Genomic DNA, 21,227 nt, shown 5'->3' with positions numbered 1-21,227 from the left:
GGGCCTCAGGCATAGTATATGCTCAATAAGAAGGTGGCTGTCTTGATCATATTCATTCCCCACTCTAGAATCTGTCCATTGAAAAACTTTGCTGGGGGCTGGAGAGACGGCTCAGCGGTTAAGAGCACTGACTACTCTTCCAAAGGTCCTGAGTTCAAATCCCAGCAACCACATGGTGGCTCACAACCATCTGTAATGGGATCCAATGCCCTTTTCTGGTGTGTCTGAAGACAGCTACAGTGTACTCACATATAATAATAAATAAGAGACATTCTGCAAAGCTGATTGACAAAGTGTAGAGAGTTGGAATGTTGCAGGTCCAGAGCCAAATTTAGGGGAGGCTACCTATGTTGTTGTTTTTTTTTTTTAAATATGAATGTATTGCTTTTCCCCGTGTTTGCTCTAACATCCGGGCAGCTGCTGGATAGTTTGGAGGTGTGCAAACACATCCCCAGCTTCTACCGATCTAAAGGCTAAGAACATCGTCAGATAGCATCTGAGGTCTATAGCAGAATTTTCCCTGTTTGCTCTAAGCCTCAAACAGCTTTGAAAGTTGCTGTGAGATTTGGCCTACTTCATGCTGTTACTCTGAGAAGTTCATGTAACTGTGGGCGCTTAGGGGATCACGAATCTGTGTCCCCTGGCCATGGTCACTCACGTTTGACTCCAGAATGAACTCATCCTCTTCGGGGGAGAGGTGTGCTTTATGGCAGCCAGCCCGGCCTCTCTCTCCACCCTCCTGCCTCCTGCCCACCCCTCCTGCCAGGGCTCTTGCTGTGTGACCGGGAAGCTGGCTCCAGCCAGGGAGTCTGAGGTCAGGGGTTGTCATGCTGATGGTGGCCAGGATGGGCCACTCCCTGGTTGCGTCACCCTAAGCCAACACAGTTCTGTTTCTTTACTTGGAAAACAATGCCCCTCTTGGGGTGGTATGAAGACAAACATTGGTGGAGACCGGGTTGTGGCAGTGTTTGCTTAGCATATGGAGCTCGGAGCTCAGGATCCAGTCCCCAGCACCCCTGTCCACCAGAGTTCTGGAAGCTGAGACAGGGGGATTAGGCATGCTGGCATTACTGGCATATGCCACCTCTATCTGCCTCTGCATAACTATCTCTCTCTGTGTCCCCTCCTCAGTTGTCTGTTTGTCCATATCTTCTTCCTTCGCTGTGGGTTTGTACCACTCTGACTTCTGGGAGGTTCCAGTCAGGAGTAGAAGGAAGGGAGAGAAAAGTGCCAAGTCACTGATACCTGTGTAGAAAAATTGCAGGAATGTCCACTCCTTCTTCTGGTGACTCACCTGGCCTCACCCTGCTCCTGGGTTGTGGGTGAGGTCCAGCGCATGGGGGCTTCCCCAGCCTGAGGAAGGAAAAATGACTACTTAGGGATGAAGGTGAGAGTGGGGGGCAGAGGAGATGGAGAGGAAGAGAGGAGGCGAGAGAGAGAGAGAGAGAGAGAGAGAGAGAGAGAGAGAGAGAGAGAGAGAGAGAGAGAGAGCAGAGTAACAGGAGTGAAGGGAACCAAGGGTTAGAGGGAGAGGAGAAACAGTAGATGAGAGAAAAGAGTCTTGGCGGACTGGGGTGCCACTCAGTTGTAGAGCACTTGCCTGTGAAATGGGTCAAATCAAACCAGATTAGATTAAATTCAAGTTTATTGGGAAGCTGCTCTCAGGTGAGTTCACTGGACCCAAGGACTGAAGCCAGGGGAATCTCCATGGGGAGGAGGAAGAGGAAGAGAGACAAAGAGAGAAGAAAAGGTGTGTGTGTGTGTGTGTGTGTGTGTGTGTGTGTGTGTGTGTGTGTGTGAAGAGAAAGACCAAAAGTCTGGATTATATAAGGAAGAACCCCTAGGGGGCAGGGAAGCCCAGCCCCTGGGCTGGAAAGTTCAGGGTTGGGGGCTGGGTATGGGGGGGGGAGGGAGGGGGTAGGGACTGAAGGATGCTGGGAGAACCTGGAGGCCAGGTCTGCTTTGGTATGTAAAATATGCACCTCAAAGCCTTGTCCAAATGTCTGAAGCCAAACATTACCTAGGATACTCTGGGCCCTGGGTTTGAGGGGGGAGAAGAGAGCAGAGGCCACAGAAGGCAGTGGGGTCCCTAGAACCGCGGAGTTCCATGCATGAACCATACCTGGATCCTCCGGAGAGCAACTGTAGCCGCCGAGCCATCTCTCCAACTTCCCACCTCTTTAAAAATTAGCACTGGGTGTGGCCCCAGAGGACCGGAGGCCTCTCTGGGCACCAGACACATAGCTAGTGTACATACAGGTTAAAAAAAACCACTTACACCTATAAAATAAATAATCCCTTAAAATATTTTTTTTAAAAAGATTCTAGGTAGGGACTGGACAGATGCCTCAGGGGATAGAGGGCTTGCTTCTCTTCCAGAGCCCTCAGTACTCACACGGGGTAACTCATAGCCATCTGTAGCCGCCAGTGGCTACATGAACTGGGTTCCCGAGAGGAAAGCTGGGGCTGAATGGGAGCGAGAAGAATGAGACCAAGACAAGTTTCTGATCAAGGCCCAAAGTTTACTTCTTGAGTCTGAACTTTAAAAGGGGGGAAAGCCCATCCCCCACCACGATCGGTCCGGAAAACGCAGTCAGGCTCTCAGCAGGTAGTGGCTTCTTGTGGCAGGAAATAGACTTTACCTAAGTCGGAAGGCTCCACCCTAGGTGGGCTAGCAGGCTGTGGCATAAACAAGGTCTAAATCAGCCAGCTCAAGGCTGGGGGCGGGCACAGCCACCTGAAACGCTAGCTTCAGGGGGTGCCAGTGCTCTCGTCTCACTTCTGGGGTGCCGACAGGCAGGTAGTTTTATCTGTCTGTCTGTTTCGTGGTTTCGTGTGTGTGTGTGTGTGTGTGTGTGTGTGTGTGTGTGTGTGTGTGTGTTTTCCCACAGGCCCCTGCTTTCTTGCACACAGTGCTCTCCCCACTCTGCCCGCTCCAGTCTTTTCATGGCATTGAGGTAAGCTGCGTTCATAAGGACTCTCTCTTTCTAGGCAGGATGTTTGTGCCTCTCAAAATTGAACCCCTTCCCGTGGTTTGTGTGGCTTTCTGTGTTCTGCCAAAAGAATTCTGTGCCCAGCTACTGTGGTCTAAACCATAATCCAGCACCGAGGAGTCTGAGGCAGGAGGATCAGGTGCTTGAGACTCAGTCAAGTCTCACCCGTTTCCAGTTCAGAGAGGGAGATTCTCCTCCACTGTTTACCTCACTGGCCTCTTGACCAGCCTGGTAACCTCTGAGGGCGACACCTCTTTACGGAACCCCACAGCTGGTCTTCCCCTCTTGGAGGTGGCATCTTCCGCTCTCCCTTTCTTCTTCCCACCATTCCAGAACCAAGGGCTCAGGGTCTGTAGGACAAGGTGGCTGAGCTCGTACCCAGACCTCTGCCTCCCCTCTCAGGAAAAGCCACCCCATCCCTGGCTTCCTACCGGACCCCTCGGAGGTGGGCCCTTAACACCCTGCCTCTGTCAGCTCACAGGCTGGCTGCCCTGTACCTCACAGTGGGGAGAGACCAGCCTTATACAGAGCTGGGCATGGAATCCAGGCTCTGAGTGAAATAGGCAAAACCACTCCGATGGAGCCACCACCCTTAATTCTATCGTTCGCACCGCCCCCAACGGGTCCTGAAAGGACAACATAAACCTGCTTTGTCTCTGTTTAAGGACCAGGCCTGATTTTGAAAAGAAGGCTGTAAGACACCATCTCTGGAACAGACCATAAAATTCAGAAGCAAGGTCATAAAACCCCAAATGGAAAATATCTCTATCCCAGGACGGGCCATCTGAGCTGGGCAGTGCCACCTCATCCTGTAGTTCATGACATAGGGACGCAGACCACTGACTACCTGGTACAGCCAATCAGAAGCCGACCTCTGTGACCTCCCCAGAACCCACCAATCAAATTTCAGATTACCTACCCCACTCTCTAAATACACAAGAACTAACACAGTCGCCAATCAAAGTTATACTCATGTCACCGCTTTGACCCCTGCCAATCACATTAGAGATTACCTAATCCTTCTAGAGTTCTCCTGGTTCCCTATGAGAAGGCCTACATGCCTTTGTCTGGGGTCGCCCGTTTTGGAAAATGGTTGACCCCTGCATGCTGGTTATTTCCGCAGAAGAAACACTCTTTGTCCTTGCATAATATTTGAGTCTGGGGGGTCTTTCTTCTGCGAATTTCAGACCCTTACAGTTCCTCATGTAGCCTAGGCTGGCTTTGAACTCCTGAACCTCTTGTGTCCATTCCCAAGTGCTGGAATTACAAGCTTGTTCTACCCTCGTTGGTTTTATACAGATAGAACCTGTGTTAGGCAAGTGTTCTACACTGAGCGACATCACTAGTCCCTTGACCTCGTCCTCTCAAATATTGTTGTTATTATTATTATTTTGAGACAGGATCTCACTATATCTGTCCCTGGCTGTCCTGGCACTTGCTCTGCAGACCAGGCTGGCCTCGAATTCAGAGATTGACTTTCTTCTGCCTCTCCAGGGCTAGGATTTAAGGCATGTGCCACTGTCTTAGTCAGGGTTTCTATTCCTGCACAAACATCATGACCAAGAAGCAAGTTGGGGAGGAAAAGGTTTATTCAGCTTACAGGTCCATACTTCTGTTCATCACCAAGGAAGTCAGGACTGGAACTCAAGCAGGTCAGGAAGCAGGAGCTGATGCAGAGGCCATGGAGGGATGTTCTTTACTGGCTTGCGTCCCCTGGCTTGCTCAGCCTGCTCTCTTATAGAACCAGGACTACCACCCCAGAGATGGCACCACCCACAGGGGGACCTCCCCCCTTGATCACTAATTGAGAAAATGCCTTACAGCTGGATCTCATGGAGGTATTTCCCCAACTGAAGCTCCTTTCTCTGTGATAACTCCAGCCTGTGTTAAGTTGTCACAAAACTATCCAGTACAGCCACCAGGACCAGCTACCATCATTGTTACTAATGTGGGCTTCAGTCTTTATTTCTTTGTTTCTTTCTCTCTAAGATAGGGTCTCACAGTTTCAGGCAGCCCACCAGAGATGACCATTCAGACACGTCTATGGCAATTGGAGCTGTTTACTCTAGCCAGCTAGGACCACATCCAAATGTCTAAAGATCTAGGTGTGGCCCCGGATATTCAGAATACTGTTTGTGTGTGTTCCTGTGTGTGTGTGTGTGTGTGTGTGTGTGTGTTCCTGTGTGTGCGAGTTCCTGTGTGTGTTCAAAGGGATCTTGCAGCTGGGCAGCTGCAGGAAGCTTCCTGGAAGTAATTTTTTCCAGAACCTGAGATAAACCGTTAGCTGGAGGGGGTTCCACAGGAACAGCAATTCTAACAAAGACTAAGACGCCTTAGCTGGGACATTCCTGATCTTTGGTTCCAGAACAGAGCTGAGTAATTTTCTTTAGGATTCTCCATCAAGAAGAGTGAATTCTAGTTAAAACGGAAATGGCCTTAGCAAGAATATAAAGTGGAGGAATCTGCTCTGTCTTGTCCTGTTACATCACTATGTAATGTAGCCCAGCCTGCCTAGAGTTGGAGTTAACAGATGTGGACAGCCTGCAAGATTACCATATGGATCCAGGGAGTTGACACCTGCATATAGTCAGGAAGCAAGTCACTAGTAACAACTGTAACAAGACATGCCCTTTTTTGACACTCTGAATCACTTCCAAATCCCACCCCTGCTCAGACTCAGTCCCCCATCCGGATGTCTTTCCATGCCCTTTCCCATCAGCCTTCAGGCCAGGTGGAACCCATAACTTCCCCTGCTATGCTCTCTGCTCGCTCTCTGCGCTCTCTCTCTCTCTCTCTCTCTCTCTCTCTCTCTCTCTCTCTCTCTCCTGCTAGCCTGGACAAGGCTCTTGAATCCAAGTCCAGGGTACCTTTGCCCCTCTTCCACCTTTGTTTCCCTAACTCTGCTCAGCTGTGTGACCCTGAGCAGGCACCTTAATCTCTCTGGACTTCCGTTTCCCAACCCGTGAAAGAAGGGTATTATTGAATTTGCTTCCAGAGGGATTTTGGTTTGCTTTTGAGACAAAGTCCTACTCCGTAGGCCAGGACTTAGAGTGGGTTAGGTCTCACACCCCGGACAAGTGGCTGAGGTTCCTGTTTAACCTATCAAAGCAGACCTGGCCACCAGGTTCTCCCAGAATCCCTCAGTCCATGTGTGTTACAGGATCCTCCTAAAAGGCATACCCCACCCCCTACCCTAAACTTCTCCAGTCCAGGGGCTTGGCTACCCTTTCCCCAGTTGCCCTTCCTATATAATCCAACCATTTTAATTACCCTGCTCATTTTTGAGCCTTCTAGCTGCAGCACCTGGTTCTCCTCTCTCTCTCCCCCTCCCCCAACCTCGTCCTTTTCCCCCCTCCTCTTCTCATATGACTCAGAGTCCAGTCCATGCTCTCCCACATATCTACAATAAACTTTCTCCTCCACCTAGGAACAGTCATGTCCCTTCTTTCTTTCTTTCTTTCTTTCTTTCTTTCTTTCTTTCTTTCTTTCTTTCTTTCCTTCTTTCTTCCTTCCTTCCTTCCTTCCTTCCTTTCTTTCTTTCTTCCTTTCTCTCTCTCCTTTTTTTCTTTCTTCCTTCCTTTATTTCTTTTTCTCCACTCATCTGGTGCTGAAATTCAGGTTTTCAGTTTTTTGTTTGTTCGTTTGTTTTTGTTTTTGTTTTTTTCAAGACAGGGTTTCTCTGTATAGCCCTGGCTGTCCTGGAACTCACTTTGTAGACCAGGCTGCCCTCAAACTCAGAAATCCGCCTGCCTCTGCCTCCTACCATGCCCAGCCCCAGTTTAAGACTTGTAACAATCCTCCTGCCTCAGCCTCCCAAATGCTCGATCACAATGGGGCACCACACTGCCTAACTGAGTCTGCCCAAGACAGGGTCTAGCTGCCTGGCTGAGAATGAGAACTGCTGTTCAAGGGAGATTTCATGGCCTTGGGCTTTGCCAACAGCATCCCGTTCCATTTGTCTTTGATTCTACAAGCTCTGCCCAGGGATAAGAATTAAGTGGCCTGGGGCTGGACAGGTGGCTCAGTGGTTAAGAGCACTGACTGCTCTTCTGAAGGTCCTGAGTTCAAATCCCAGCAACCACATGGTGGCTCACAACCATCTGTAATGAGATCCAACGCCCTGTTCTGGTGCTGTCTGAAGATAGCTACAATGTACTTAGATATAATAATATATAAATCTTTAGGCTTGGAGTGAGCGAGGCTGACCAGAGTGAGCAACCTTCATTCCCAGCAACCACACAGTGGCTCACAACCATAAATTATTATTATTATTATTATTATTATTATTATTAAACAATTAAGTGACCTGGATCCCTGCGGAGAAATCAGCCTGTGACCTGGATTGAGACCCAAAGCCTCAAGACCCGAAACCTCTGATTCTTCATCTGGAATGGGAAGGTGTGGGAAGGTGTGTAGGAAAAAGCTGAGCCTCTTTCAGCTTCCATCCGAAACTCTCAGGGGTCCCTCTGGAGGTCAAGTCAGAGGCTGGCTGGGAGACAGGGCTCCCCCAGCCCAGATTGAGGGGACATCTCTACCTCTACCAGCTTAGTCTGGGCTGGCGTGGAGTTTGGTGATTATTTTGATTGCACGCCGCTGCACACCGCGTGCATATATCTACCATAGGACACTCCCCTGCGGTGGATCAAGTTACTTTGCCCAGGAATCCATCATGGGGAGGCTGCTGGTGAGCAAAGGCAGGGCTGAGGTCTCCTATAGGGAGCTGAGAATTGGGACCAGGTGGCCCAGCCCTCTTTCCTGGTTCCAGTTCTATCCAGTGAGGGTGTTGAACCGGATCCATGTCTGATGATGTGAGGGAGCTTCTGAAGTTGAGTGCCGCCACACCTGCCACCCCGAGCCACCCCGAGCAAGGGTTGCGGCCGAGGACGAGGGCTGGGGGCAAAGCCGACCTTAGAAGTTCTGCCTTTCTTCTGCGGACTTCTGTAGTTGCTTCCTAACTTTNTTTTTTTTTTTTTTTTTTTTTAAATAAATCTTTTTTTTTTTTTAAAGGTTTATTTATTTATTACATGTAAGTACTCTGTAGCTGTCTTCAGACACTCCAGAAGAGGGCATCAGACCTCGTTATGGATGGTTGTGAGCCACCATGTAGTTGCTGGGATTTGAACTCTGGACCTTCAGAAGAGTAGTCAATGCTCTTACTCACTGAGCCATCTCACCAGCCCGCTTCCTAACTTTCATCAGCACCGCGAGCCTGTGGGCCGGACTGGAGAGGACAGGAGCCAATAGCAGCTGCAGCTTGCGAGAACAATCCCCACCTGCAAGCCTTTGCCTCCTGATGGCCCCTAGGAATACCTTTCCTCTCCTTCAGGCACAGGTCCGGCTGCGCAGGGTACGCGCTGTATAAACGGAGGGACTCAGCACCCGGTATACAAACTGACGACGTGACCACTCTATGGTATAGCTGAGGGGAAGGTTTTTATTGTAGATATGGGGGGGGGGGCAGCCAGAAGCTTCCGGAAGAGTCTAGAGCAGAGAGAGAAGGCAGTAGAGTGGGCATGGCCATGGTGGGGTAGGGGGAGCCAGAGGGAGCAAGAGAAAGGACTTAGACAGGAAGACTAGAGCGCGGACACACAGTGGGAACAGCAGGGTTATGGGGAGACTGTGCAGCTGGAGGAAAGGAGCCGTGAGCTGGGGGGAGTCATGGCAGGGGAGGAGCTGCGGAGAGCTGAGAAGGGCCAGGATGCTGACACAGACTCTGAAATGTGTACCAGGCACTTGTGATACTGAGGGAGCCTGGAGGTCAGCATGGGTAGGCTAATAAGCATCCCAGAGAGCCATGTGTCCCTTGAGCCAGTGATAAGGCCGAAGGGATAGACTGAAGGGATAGGCTCTTGGGAACTGGCTTCCCAAGCCCCCTGGGGAATGCTGGCTGTTGTCTGACTGCCAGAGTTTGGATCTGTCTGTGGATAAAGTGCTCCCCTAATGGGCCCGAAGCCCTGGGTTCAATTCCCTACACTCCATAGAACTGGAAACGGGGGTGCACATATATAATCCTATCACTTGGAAGTTGGAGGGAGGGAGATCAGGAGTTGAAAGTTCTCCTCAGCTATAAAGGAAGTTCAAGGCCAAGCTGGGCTACATACAGCTGTTTTGTTTTTGTTTTTTCGTTGTTTTTTGGTTTTTCTTTCTTTCTTTCTTTTTTTTAAAGATTTATTTATTTATTATATGTAAGTACACCATAGTTGTCTTCAGACACACCAAAACAGGGAGTCAGATCTCATTACAGATGGTTGTGAGCCACCATGTGGTTGCTGGGATTTGAACTTGGGACCTCTGGAAGAGCAGTCAGTGCTCTTAACCCGCTGCGCCATCTCACCAGCACCTGTTTTTGGTTTTTCAAGACAGGGTTTCTCTGTATAGCCCTGGCTGTCTGGCTGTCCTGGAACTCACTTTGTAGACCAGGCTGGCCTCAAACTCAGAAATCCGCCTGCCTCTGCCTCCCAAGTCCTGGGATTAAGGTGTGTGCCACCACCACCCAGCTTTTTTTTTGTTTTTGTTTTTTTGTTTTTTTTTTGTTTGTTTTGTTTTTTTAACAAAAAAGATAGTTTATGTCTGGATCCCAGCACTATGGAGGAAGGGCAGGAAGCTCAGAGTGCAGGGCCATCCTCCTGCGCTGTGTAAGACACTATAACAAGGCAAACCAACCAGGCTTGGTGGTGCATGCCTTTTAACTCAAGCCCCCAGGAGGCAGAGGCTGGATCTCTGGAGTTTGAGGCCAGCCTGGTCTACAGAGGGAGTTTCGGGCTAACCAGGGCTATATAGTGAGACCCTATCTTAGAAACAAGAAAACAAACAAACAAACAAAAAACCTCCGAAAAACAAGACCCGGAACTTCCCAAAAGTCACTTACTAAAAAGACAAGCAAGCAAAATACCCACTCCACACCCCAAACCTAAAATAGTAAAATCCGCTCCTGACTGACGTTCAGTCGCACCCCTCCGCCCCCAAGCTCTGACTGTGGCATGAGTGGGTGCCCTTCTGTTCTCTCCTCAGCCCACGGGGACTTCCAAGACAGGGCAGCTTGCTCTCTGCGACACATCCCTTCTGTGCGAGTCTCTGTTTCGTTCAGTCAGCTGCAGCCGGGTGGAACGAGATAGTGTAGACTAAGGAAGTGGACAGGGTTTGAGGGTAAGCGAGGAACAGTCTTGTGTGTGTGTACCCTGAGGTTCTATGTGGCCTCTTAAGTCAACTTAGTGCCACCAGTGGCTGACACAGAGCTCTGCAGTGACACCTGTGTTAATCTAGAGAAGGACAGAAGGCAGGGGATGGGGGGCATTCTCCATCCCTAGAAAAGGAGAGACCGCCCTAGAGACTAGCTCTAGCATGACTTCTGGAGGACTATGGGGCGGGTGTTTATGTCCTGACCTAGGGCCTCCTCCCTGGTTTCTGTGACAACTGCCACACTCAATCTATTTCCAGACGAGTTTGGCTACTAGCTGGACCTTGTGAATCTCACACAGAGGCGAGAGAGGCCCCCCGGCTCTGCTGCTTCCTGGCTGGCTAACTAGGGCAAGAAGGGGGAAACCTCAATGTTCCCCATCTGGAAAATGGGTATGAGGGATGGAACTATAGTTCCATCGTTGAACACTCATTAGGCATGCACAAGGTTCAGGGCTTCCTCCCTGCACCCCCATAAACTGCTAATCCCAGATTTCTGAAACTACAGGCAGGAGGATCAGGAGTTTGAGGTCATCCTCAGCTACATACTGAGTTAAGAGGTCAATCTGGGGGCTGGTGAGATGGCTCAGTGGGTAAGAGCACCCGACTGCTCTTCCAAAAGTCCCGAGTTCAAATCCCAGCAACCATATGGTGGCTCACAGCCATCCGTAACAAGATCTGATGCCCTCTTCCGGAGTGTCTGAAGACAGCTACAGTGTACTTACATATAATAAACAAACAAACAAGTAAACAAACAAACAAACAAACAAAAATCTGTTAAAAAGAGATCAATCTGGGCTACATGAAACCCTATATGAAAACAAAATTGAGTGTTTGCAGACAGGGGCTTCTCAACCTGTGGGTCTCGACCCTAGAGAGGTAGTGCATATCAGATATTTATATTATGATTCATTACAGTAGCAAAATTACAGTTCCGAGGTAGCAATAAAATTATTTTATTGGGGATGTGTGTCACCATAACACAAGGAAATGTATTAAAGAGTCACAGCATCAGGAAAGTTGAGAACCACTGTTGTGGACTGAATAAAAGATCTTCAGGTCCAGGTGGAAGATTTATTCAGGACATGTGAGCGCAGGTGGGTGGGCACATGGCATGGGCCTATGTTCCCCATTCCCAGTGAGGCCAAGCTAGCCAGATTTTGGAGGACTTTAGTCAGGAAGGATTGATTGTGTGTGTGTGTGTGAGAGAGAGAGAGAGAGAGAGAGAGAGAGAGAGAGAGAGAGAGAGAGAGAAAGAGAGAAAGAGAGAGAGATTGAGAGGGTCTGGGAAGGGGACCTCTAACTCCCCGTTCCCTCTGGCCACGCCCAATCTCTTCAGTGTGAGCGCCAACGTCCCGCCCCGTTAAGTGTCCCTGCCTTTCCAGGAACACTTCAGCCCTCGTGACTCCCTTTAGTCACGAACTGCCTGGGGAACCAGACAGTGTGCATCACTCTCCATGGGTCGCGGAATGGAGGTGAGAGTTCTGTAGGTCACTGGCACAGCAAGCTGCTCTGTCACCTGCGCGCAGATGTGCGCTGGATTTCCCCTGGTATGAGTGTCTTGGTTTCTCTCTTGTTAACCAACAAATCACCTGCAGATCTTGTGGCTTTAGGTGAAACCACAGAGTTTCGCCACGCCTGTGGTTCCTGGGGATGGGGAAACAAGGATTCACAAGACACCGGAGTTCTGCAGTGTCTGCGGCTGCGGCTGAGCGGGATTGAGCACATCAGGGCCTTTACACTCGCTGCCTCCCCAGGAGGGAGACTGAGCTTTCTCCCATCATGGCTGCCTTGGGACCTCACCAAAGCCTCCGAAGAGCTCACCCAGCAAGTGGGGTGGCAGCTGTCTGGTCTTTTGAGACCCAGCCTTGGAGGTCACTTCCACCACGCTTGTAGGATGAAATGGTCCCCAAAGTCTAGCTGGTGCAGGCGGGTGGCTCACATCTGTAATCCCAGCCGCTGGGAAGGCCTTGAGGTGGGAGGAACCCAAGTTCGAAGCCAGTCTGGGTTACATAGTAAGACTCTTCGTCAAATAACAGCTAAAATAAGTAAACAAACAAACAAACAAACAAACGAATCTTGGTTTTGGAAGGGGGATAGGAGTCTGTCGATAAGTCAGAGACAGTGCTGTTCTTATTTTTTTTTGTTTTTAAACTATTATGTTATTAAAAATTATATGTATGGCTGGGTGGTAATGATGGACACCATCAATGTCAGAGGTCAGAGGACAACTTACCTCCCCTTCTATCCTGTGGCTCCTGGGGTTAGAACTCAGGTTATTGGGTGCAACAGCCTTCCCCCACCCCCCAGCCATCTCACCAGCCCCCCCATACTTGCATTTTTGAGTCACAGTGTTGCTATATTAACCAGGCTGGTCTTGAACTCTCAATTCTCCTTTCTCTTTTTCATAAGTTCTGGGAGCCCAGGCTCGGCTTGCTTATTTACTTTGATTCAAGGTCTCCCTGTGTAGTCTAAGGGATTCAAATGATCCTACTGCCTCAGCTTCCCAAGTAGCCGGGGCTACAAGTGGGAGTCACTGTTGCCTGCTTACTCCAGACACATTGTTAAGACAGAGGCATTGTGGGAAGGTGTTGGTTGGAGCGAGGAAGACTTCAAACTTTAAGATTCCTAGCAGTCGTGGACAAGGTGTCTCACCGAGGGGAAAAAGGTGCTTGCCACCAAGCCTGATGACTTGAGTTCAATTCCCACCATCTACATGGTGAAAGGAGAAAGCCTACTCCCACATGTTGCCCTCTGACCCCGACAGGCACATCTGTACTGCAGACTGCCTCCTCTCCAGTAAATAAACGAAAATGAAAACAAAAACAAAAAAACAGCCGGGCCTGGTGGCACAGGCCTTTAATCCCAGCACCCGGGAGGCAGAGGCAGGCGGATTTCTGAGTTCGAGGCCAGCCTGGTCTACCAAGTGAGTTCCAGGACAGTCAGGGCTATACAGAGAAACCCTGTCTCGAAAAACCAAAAAACAAACAAACAAACAAACAAACAAAAAACCAAAAAAACAAAAACCACCAAAACCAGACAAAGAAAGGTTGTAAAAATGCCAGAGGCCATAGAGAACTCCTGAGACAAGAGTAAGTGATGGCTCAGATGACTTCAGACATCAGAATGGGAGGCTCAGCCTCTGAGTCACTCCTGTTATCGCTCTCTCTGTTGCAAGGGATTTCTAAATCCCGAGGGACTGTGCTACACTCCAAGTCAGTCAGTTACTAGAGAATGATGACACCTGGGTCCAGAGGAGCGTTCCTTCTCTCTGCTCAGACCAACAGAACCCTGAGGTTCGGCCCACGAAGCCCTGAGGCTCCTCCCATTCAATCCTGAGGCTCCTCCCATCCAGCCCTTCTCCTCTAAACCAGTTCCCAACCCTCCCTGCTTTGCATCTGTTCTTCCCAACAGTATGTGTCCCCAGAGCATTCTGTGCCCTGCCAGAGTGCTCTTAAGAGGAACCACACACACTCAGCACTTCACACATTCAAAAGCAGACCGCCACTGGCACACGTGACAGACTCACACTTCTAGCCCAGCACCCACCGCGAATCTGCACAGCTGCAGGAGTTTTAAGCTCAAACATCCTGAGATGTGAGATTGGAAGTCCAGGCTCTATTTAAGGAAGGAAGAGCTCATGGTTTCTTCCTTTCTCTCTCCCTCTCCCTCCCCCAGTCTCCCTCTCTCTCCTTCCTTTCCTCCCTTCCTCCCTCCCTCTCCCTCTCTCTCTTTCTTTCTTCATTTCCCTACTTGTGTAGGAAGATAGATTTACTAATAGTCTTGTTTGACGTCACCCAAGAACATTCACCATTATTTTTGTCGAAGATAAAGGAACGCTGATTGAAAAAGTGTTTACTAGGATGAAGTTCTGTGCAAGGTAGACCATTTACCCAGAATCCCCCAGTGAGGGGGTTGCCCAGTGGTACAGAGAGACAGAAACAGATTCAGAAGTACTGGGCAGTTATTAAGTGGATTCACCTACCAGAACTGTAGATAGTCTAGACATGGGAAAGGAATTTTACCTGGGCAGAGTAATGTTCTCTCCACTCGGAGATGCAGAATCCGCCTTTGTTAGATGCTATGCAGCAAGGAACACTCTGAAACGCAGAAGACTTTGCACATGCTGGATCAGCAGGCAACGCCCGAACATTCTCACCTTCACATCCTCAAATTCCCAGCTGCCAACAGCTTTACTTTCAAAACTAAGCAGCAGATTAAATTAATTATCACAATGAAGAAAAAAGAGGCAGATGTGGGAGCTTGAAATTTACAATAGGAAAAGGACAAAAGAAGATTGCTAAGAGGAAGCACGGGGGATGTACAAGTTGTGCATATATTGTCCCTATGGATATGGACATAAGGTATTCATACGTACAGTACACATGTCCTGTCCCAGATCCATTCTCAAAAGGACTGAGGGTCAGCAGTAGAGGCCCTGCCTAGAATTCCCCAGTGAGGGGCTGGGGGCGTGGCTCAGTGGTAGAGCCCCTGCCTAGAATTCCCCAGTGAGGGGCTGGGGGTGTGGCTCAGTGGTAGACCCCTGCTTAGGATCCCCCAGTGAGGGGCTGGGGGCGTGGTTCAGTGGTGGAGCCTCTGCCTAGGATCCCCCAGTGAGGCGCTGGGGGCGTGGCTCAGTGGTAGAGCTCTTGGTAAACACACTTAAAACTTTGGGTTCCATCTCTACTTGATGGAAGGGAGCCCCTCTAACCCCCTAATCGCTATATCCTTCTACCTCATTGCCCACTATCCCTACAGCCCAGACACCATCCACCCACTTTCTGTTCCCTTGCTTGGCTGGCTCCTCTAGATGTCTCAAGTAAGTGACACCACACACTATTTGTCCTTTGTGCCTGGTTAAAAGTCACTAAGCTTTGAACAGATAATTATTCATTAACAAATCCGGCAAATATAGCACTGACTGCAGAAGCCTAGGAGAGCTTTCAAGCATGGGAGGAAAGGAGAGGTCCCACTGAGCCTCAGGCCACATTCCTGTCCCATGCTGACTCTCACTCAGTGCCCACTGTCTGGAGACAGTAGTTTCTATCCTCCGGGCAGGGAAGAGTGGTGGTCTGAGCTGGTGAAACATGCTGGCCTTGGCCATACATCAGAGGAACCAGGCAGAGGCAGCTAACGTACATGCCCATCAGAGTGTGCTCCTGTGTGTGTACAAGTTTTTAGGCACCTTGTTACATACCATCAAGCACACGAGTGTTCTTTTTAACAAAGACATTTCATTCTTTTATTTATGGGTCCGAGCATGCCTGTGCGTGCACATGGATGCAGTGCCCAAAGAGGCCAGAAGAGGGCGTCTTATCTCCCGGCGCTGCAGTTATAGGTGGTTATGAGCTGACCAGCACAGATACTGGGAACTGAACTCAGGTCTTCTGCCATAGCAGCTTCTAACCAAAGACTGAGCCATCTCCCCAGACACCCACAAAAGCCCTTTTCTGCAAAGCTAATGTTTGCAAGGGAGAATTTGCAGGGCTGTTTCTCACCGTGCCCATCCCACATACACGATTATTTAGAACTGTCTGTGGGAGGGGGAGGTGGTTCTACACATCCCCTGGGCTCCATGTGAATAGTTATCTACATGTCTGAACAGATAGATTTAGACGCACGTGCTGACAGCAGGTCTCTGGCTTTGTGTGCATTCTCTAGCTGGGTGTGGCTGTGTTTCCAGCAAGATGTGGGGTACTTGGCTGAACTGATGAGCAGCTGTAAGTCTTCAAGATTCTCAGTGATTCCTTTCAGTGACCCATGTAGATTTTGTGCTTCTGTATGCTGATTTTATTATTATTATTATTATTATTATTATTATTATTATTATTTATTTTGGTCTACTCATGTTAACTGGAGTTATCTCGGAAGACGGAACCTCAATTAAAGAAGTGCCTCTAGCCGGGCGTGGTGGCGCACGCCTTTAATCCCAGCACTTGGGAGGCAGAGACAGTGTGAGACATTATCTTGATTGCTAATTGATGTGGAAGGGCTCAGCTCACTGTGTGCAGTGCCAACCCTGGCCTTACTCTGGTGCATTTCCCATTTCTCTAGCCTCAGGGCAAGGGAGCTGTGTCCCTTGGGAACTGGTTCTTGTGTGGCCTCCAGGCCTGTGAGCTGGGGACTTCCATCACAGCCTTCTCCTACAGCACTGGCTTTGGCTTCTGGTTCACCAGCATCACCTGTCACCAAGGCGCTGCCAGGAGCCCACTCCTCTGTCATCAGAAGGTGCCTCGTGGGTGAGCAAAGAGGTGTTGGGGTGTGGGATGTTATTCAACACAATTTATTTATTTTTATTTTATCTGCACCCATATGGCAGCTCACAACTGTCTGTAACTCCAGTTTGAGGGAATCCAACACCTCCACACAGACATAGATGCAAGCGGAACACCACTGCAGAGAAAATAAAAATAAATGATTTACGTTGAAAATATTGCACACCACATCACGTCTTTGCTCACTCACGTGACACCTTCTGGTGAAGCAGAGAGAGAGTGGGAGGCAGAGGCAGGGGGATCTCTGTGAGTTTGAGGCCAGCCTGGTGTACAGAGTGAGTTCCAGGACAGCCAGAGCCCTGTTTCAAAACACAAAATAAAATGTGAAAGAAGAAGAGGAGGAAAGAAAGTATAAACTACATTCACTTTTTCTTGCAAGTTTGCCGTTTATTCTCGACAGTGCATATTGATGTGCACTAACTAGCAACGGCTCTGGTGCTCGGCAGCCACCTGTGACTTCCTGCGCCCACATAGAATAGTGTCATTCAGGAGCACAGCAGGCACTGTGGATGGAACTGCAGGGACTCTAACTGATACTGATGAGAAAATAGGAAGATGGCCCTGTTTAGAAATGTTCAAAAGTATTTATTCCTGGCCATGTGCCAGGCATGGTGCTGCACAGCAATAAATTCTAGCATTGAGAGGTGGAGGCAAGAGGACTGTTAAGTCTGAGGTTCGCCTGAGCTCAAACTATATGTACATGTGTGTGCATTTGCATAAATGTACACAGACATAAGGATTTACATAATCTACAGTTGTGTGAGATTCCTTATTTTCCATTCTGGGGTTAGACCCAAAGGTGTTATGAATGCTAGAGAGGTACTGTACCACTGAGCCACATCCCCAGCCCCTCACTGGGGGATTCTAGGCAGGGGCTCTATCTCAGGATTACAACCTGACTTCTGAGATTGTTTTAGTTTGAATTTTTGGACAGGGTCTTACTCTGCAGGCCTAGCTGGTCCCAGTCTCAGAGGTCCACCCACACATGCCTCCTGAGTGCTGGGATTAAAGGTGTGTGCAACCATGCCTGACCCCCTTCTTGGGTTTTCACATTAGAGAAATAAGAAAACATTTTGCTTTCATGTTGTCTGTCATATCCTCTACAAAGCAGTCACTTGTGTATATTTGAAGGAACAGTTGAGACTGGCCCAGAGGTTAACAGCTAGAAGTCTCCAGTCAGTTCTCAACAAGGACAGGAATACTGTTCATGTGCCAAGTGAGTGTGTGTGTGTGTGAGTGTGTGTGTGAGTGTGTGTGAGTGAGTGAGTGTGTGTGTGTGTGTGTGTGTGTGTGTGTAAGGTATGTACATGTGCAGTCGTGAACCTCTGCCTGGGTATGAGCCCTAATTCCTTCCTCATCCTCCTCATGCTACCTTAAATACTTCTCTACCTGGTTCTGGCTCTTGCAGCCCGTGCAGGGAACTGAGGGTGGCTCAGAGGCACCAGAGCTCCCAGGCTACCTGCTGGCCTGCGGGACACACTGCGCAGTCAATCATCACCCAGGCCGAGGCACCCTTGCGCTGTCCTGAAAAACCTGGCTGTACCTTCTTGGCAATGAGGCCTCTCCTCCCCTTCCTGTTGCTCTCAGGCACTGAGAAGCCTGGCAGCCTCTGGGGAAAAGTCAGGGCGCCAGGCTGGACATCCTTGCTGGGACTATGGCTTCCTTCTGGAAAGCTAAGCCTTCTTTCTTGACCTCACAACCCCAAAGGCTGCCTGTTCCTATGGACACTCTTCTATCTGAGCTGCGAGAAGACCGTGCCCCTCCCCTATTCAGGATGGGTTTTCCCGGAAAAATCCCTCACAGGTAGGTTCCCCAGAGGGTTTGAGTCTTAGCTGGTCTCAGAACCAGTCAGGTTGACATGGTCCGCGTGACTGTTCGGGAGACGGAGAAGAAAGGAAAATACAGACAACACGTCAGCGTCAGCAGGAAGTGCGTGTTACAGAGAACCAGTCCAGCAAAGAGAGAACAAACTGTTGCCAAAGACATGCAGGAATATAGGAGGGGTTTGTTGTTGCTGTTGTTGTTGTTTTCGAGACAGGGTTTCTCTGTGTAGCCCTGACTGTCCTGAAACTCACTCTGTAGACCAGGCTGGCCTCAAACTCACAGAGATCCGCCTGCCTCTGCCTCCCGAGTGCTGGGATTAAAGGCCTGAGCCACCACTGCCTGACTCAGCTTTTAATCTTTTAAAAAGGACCAAAAAAAAAAACCTGTTGGAGGGGGTGCTCAATAAAATCCCGGCTTAGGGTGAGAGAGCCAGTTGGCCAGTCCTGGGTGCACCTCTAAAATAAAACTTGCTTCGATTGGATAATTGTGGAACTGGTCTTGCTCCTCTCTGTCTTCAGGTTTAATTACAGATGATAGATAGATGCTAAATAATAATAATAATAATAATAATAATAATAATAGTAATAATAATACTAGTTCATTCTCTGGTCTTTCAGAATGTCTCCACCTGCCTGCTAGTGGAAGTTTCTCTTGGAATGGGATAAAGGAGGAAGACCAGCAGGAACCAATTCAAAACCATAGGCTTCCCCAGTGCGGAGAGGAAAAATCTATACCACCACAGCTGGCTGGCTCTCTATTTCCATCTGTACCACTTTTTAGCCTCTCATGACAGGCCCCAAGTATCAGTTCCCCCGGTGTGGGCCTCGAGAGACCGCAATGTGGACATCCTTAAGTTCTCTTGGTTGTCACCCTGTCGTGGGAGTTGTGCAATGTTCCACTTTCTGCTTTTGGTGGGGACTCATGCAATTTCCTTTTATCTTCCTCCCTCGAGGGTAGATTTGGCAATGAACATCCTGATTACAGGACGAGGATTAAGGTCTGTTCCGTTTTTTGCATATCACAAAAAAATTTACAATAAGCTTAAAAGCTTGGATGACATGTTCCTCCTGTTCATTGAAAGAAAGAAAAAAATCCTAGCTGGGTGTGGTGGAACACACCTATCCTTTTGGGAGGTGGAAGCAGGGGGATCAGGGAGAGAAAGAAGAAAAAAGAAAGAAAGGAAAGAGGGAAGGAGGGAGTGTGGGCAGGAGTTAGGGATGGGGCCGAGGAAGCCCTAAAAATGTACCACAGATCTGGGGGGATGGCTCAGTGGTCGAGTGGCTGCTGCTCGCCCTGCATCCACGCAGAGCGTACAACCACCTGTAACTTCTGCTCCAGAGGACACCACGCCCTCTTTTGACCTCCCGTAGCATTGCACATAGGCCGCGTTCAGCTGCTGCCCCCTAGTGGCTGGGGTGCGCTAGTTGACTTTGGCTCATCTGGCAGGGGCTGTCCCTAGCCCTGGAGGGTAGCTGATCTCTTTCCCAGCATGCCACGGCGCCGGGAAAGAGGATATGGACCCAGTCCCTCTCACAGTCTAGCACTGAAGTCCCAGAATCCTACTGATGACAGCAACTCCCAAGGACAGCTCAGAATTTACTCCATGGCTCCTGGGAAGCGTGGAATTCACCTCTGGGGAGAAGGAAACCGCATATGGCGACTACAAAAGGGCAGCCATCTTGTGGCTTCCAAATCCTGTCACTTTCTCCTTTTTTTCTCTTTTCTCATTACTACTTGAACTCATCTTAATTATTTTCATTATCTATATCTTTTAAAAATATAAGGGCTGGGACTGGAGAGATGGATCAGCGGTTAAGAGCACCGACTGCTCTTCCAGAGGTCCTGAGTTCAAATCCCAGCAACCACATGGTGACTCACAACCATCTGTAATGAGATCTGACGCCCTCTTCTGGTGTGTCTATATATATATATATATATATATATATATATAGTACTTAGATATAATAAATGAAATAAAATAAGATCATTCATATGTGTATATATGTGTGTATATATGTATATGTATGTATATATGTATACACACACATAATATATATACACACATACACACACACACACACATATATATGCTAGAGAGATGGTGCAGAGGTTAAAAGCCCTGGCTGTTGTTCAAGAGGACCTGAGTTCAATTCCCAGCACCTAGATGGCAGCTCACAACTGTCTGTAACTCCAGTTCCAGGGGGGTCTTAAACATTCACACAGACATATATGCAGGCAAAACAACAATACATACAAAAATAAAATAATTAATGAAAATATAAGCTCCACAAAACAAGGGTCAACCTGGGCTCCATAGTGAGTTTCAAGGTTGTCTGAGATGTAGAGTCCTATCCACTGCTGTGTTTGAGCCTTATGGGGGCCATAAGGCAGCCAGTGTTCGAATGAACAAGAGAAACCCCGGAGGCTGATTTCACACACACACACACACACACACACACACACACACACACACACACACCTGTAATTCCAGCACCCAGAAGGTGCCAGCGAGAGGAAGAATGTCCAAGGTCATCTTCAGCTACATGGTTCAAGGTCAGCCTGGCCTACAAGAGATCTTGTCAAAAGAGAGAGAGAGAGAGAGAGAGAGAGAGAGAGAGAGAGAGAGAGAGAGAGAGAGAGAGAGAGAGAGAGAGAGAAAGTGGGGAGGGAGGGAACCAGACAAACAGAAGAATAAAAACACGATCTAGTCAGTGAACCCCTGGGATGGGTCCAGCCTGGCGGGGCTGGGCTGCTGGGAATGCCGAGACCCGAAGGCACAGCACAAAGGTGAGTTTCAGGAAGCGCTGGGTTTTGTTTTCTTTTACTTCAGTGTGTGTGTGTTTGTGTTTAACGTGTGTGTGTGTGTGTGTGTGTGTGTTGTATATGTGTCTGTGTGTGGAGTGTGTATGAGTAGTGTGCTTGTGTGTTGTAGGTGTGTGTGTGGGTTGTGTATGTGGGT

This window comes from Mus pahari, chromosome 19, assembly GCF_900095145.1.
Source record: "Mus pahari chromosome 19, PAHARI_EIJ_v1.1, whole genome shotgun sequence".
Lineage (NCBI taxonomy): Eukaryota > Metazoa > Chordata > Mammalia > Rodentia > Muridae > Mus > Mus pahari.
Note: the sequence above shows the minus strand (reverse complement) of the source record.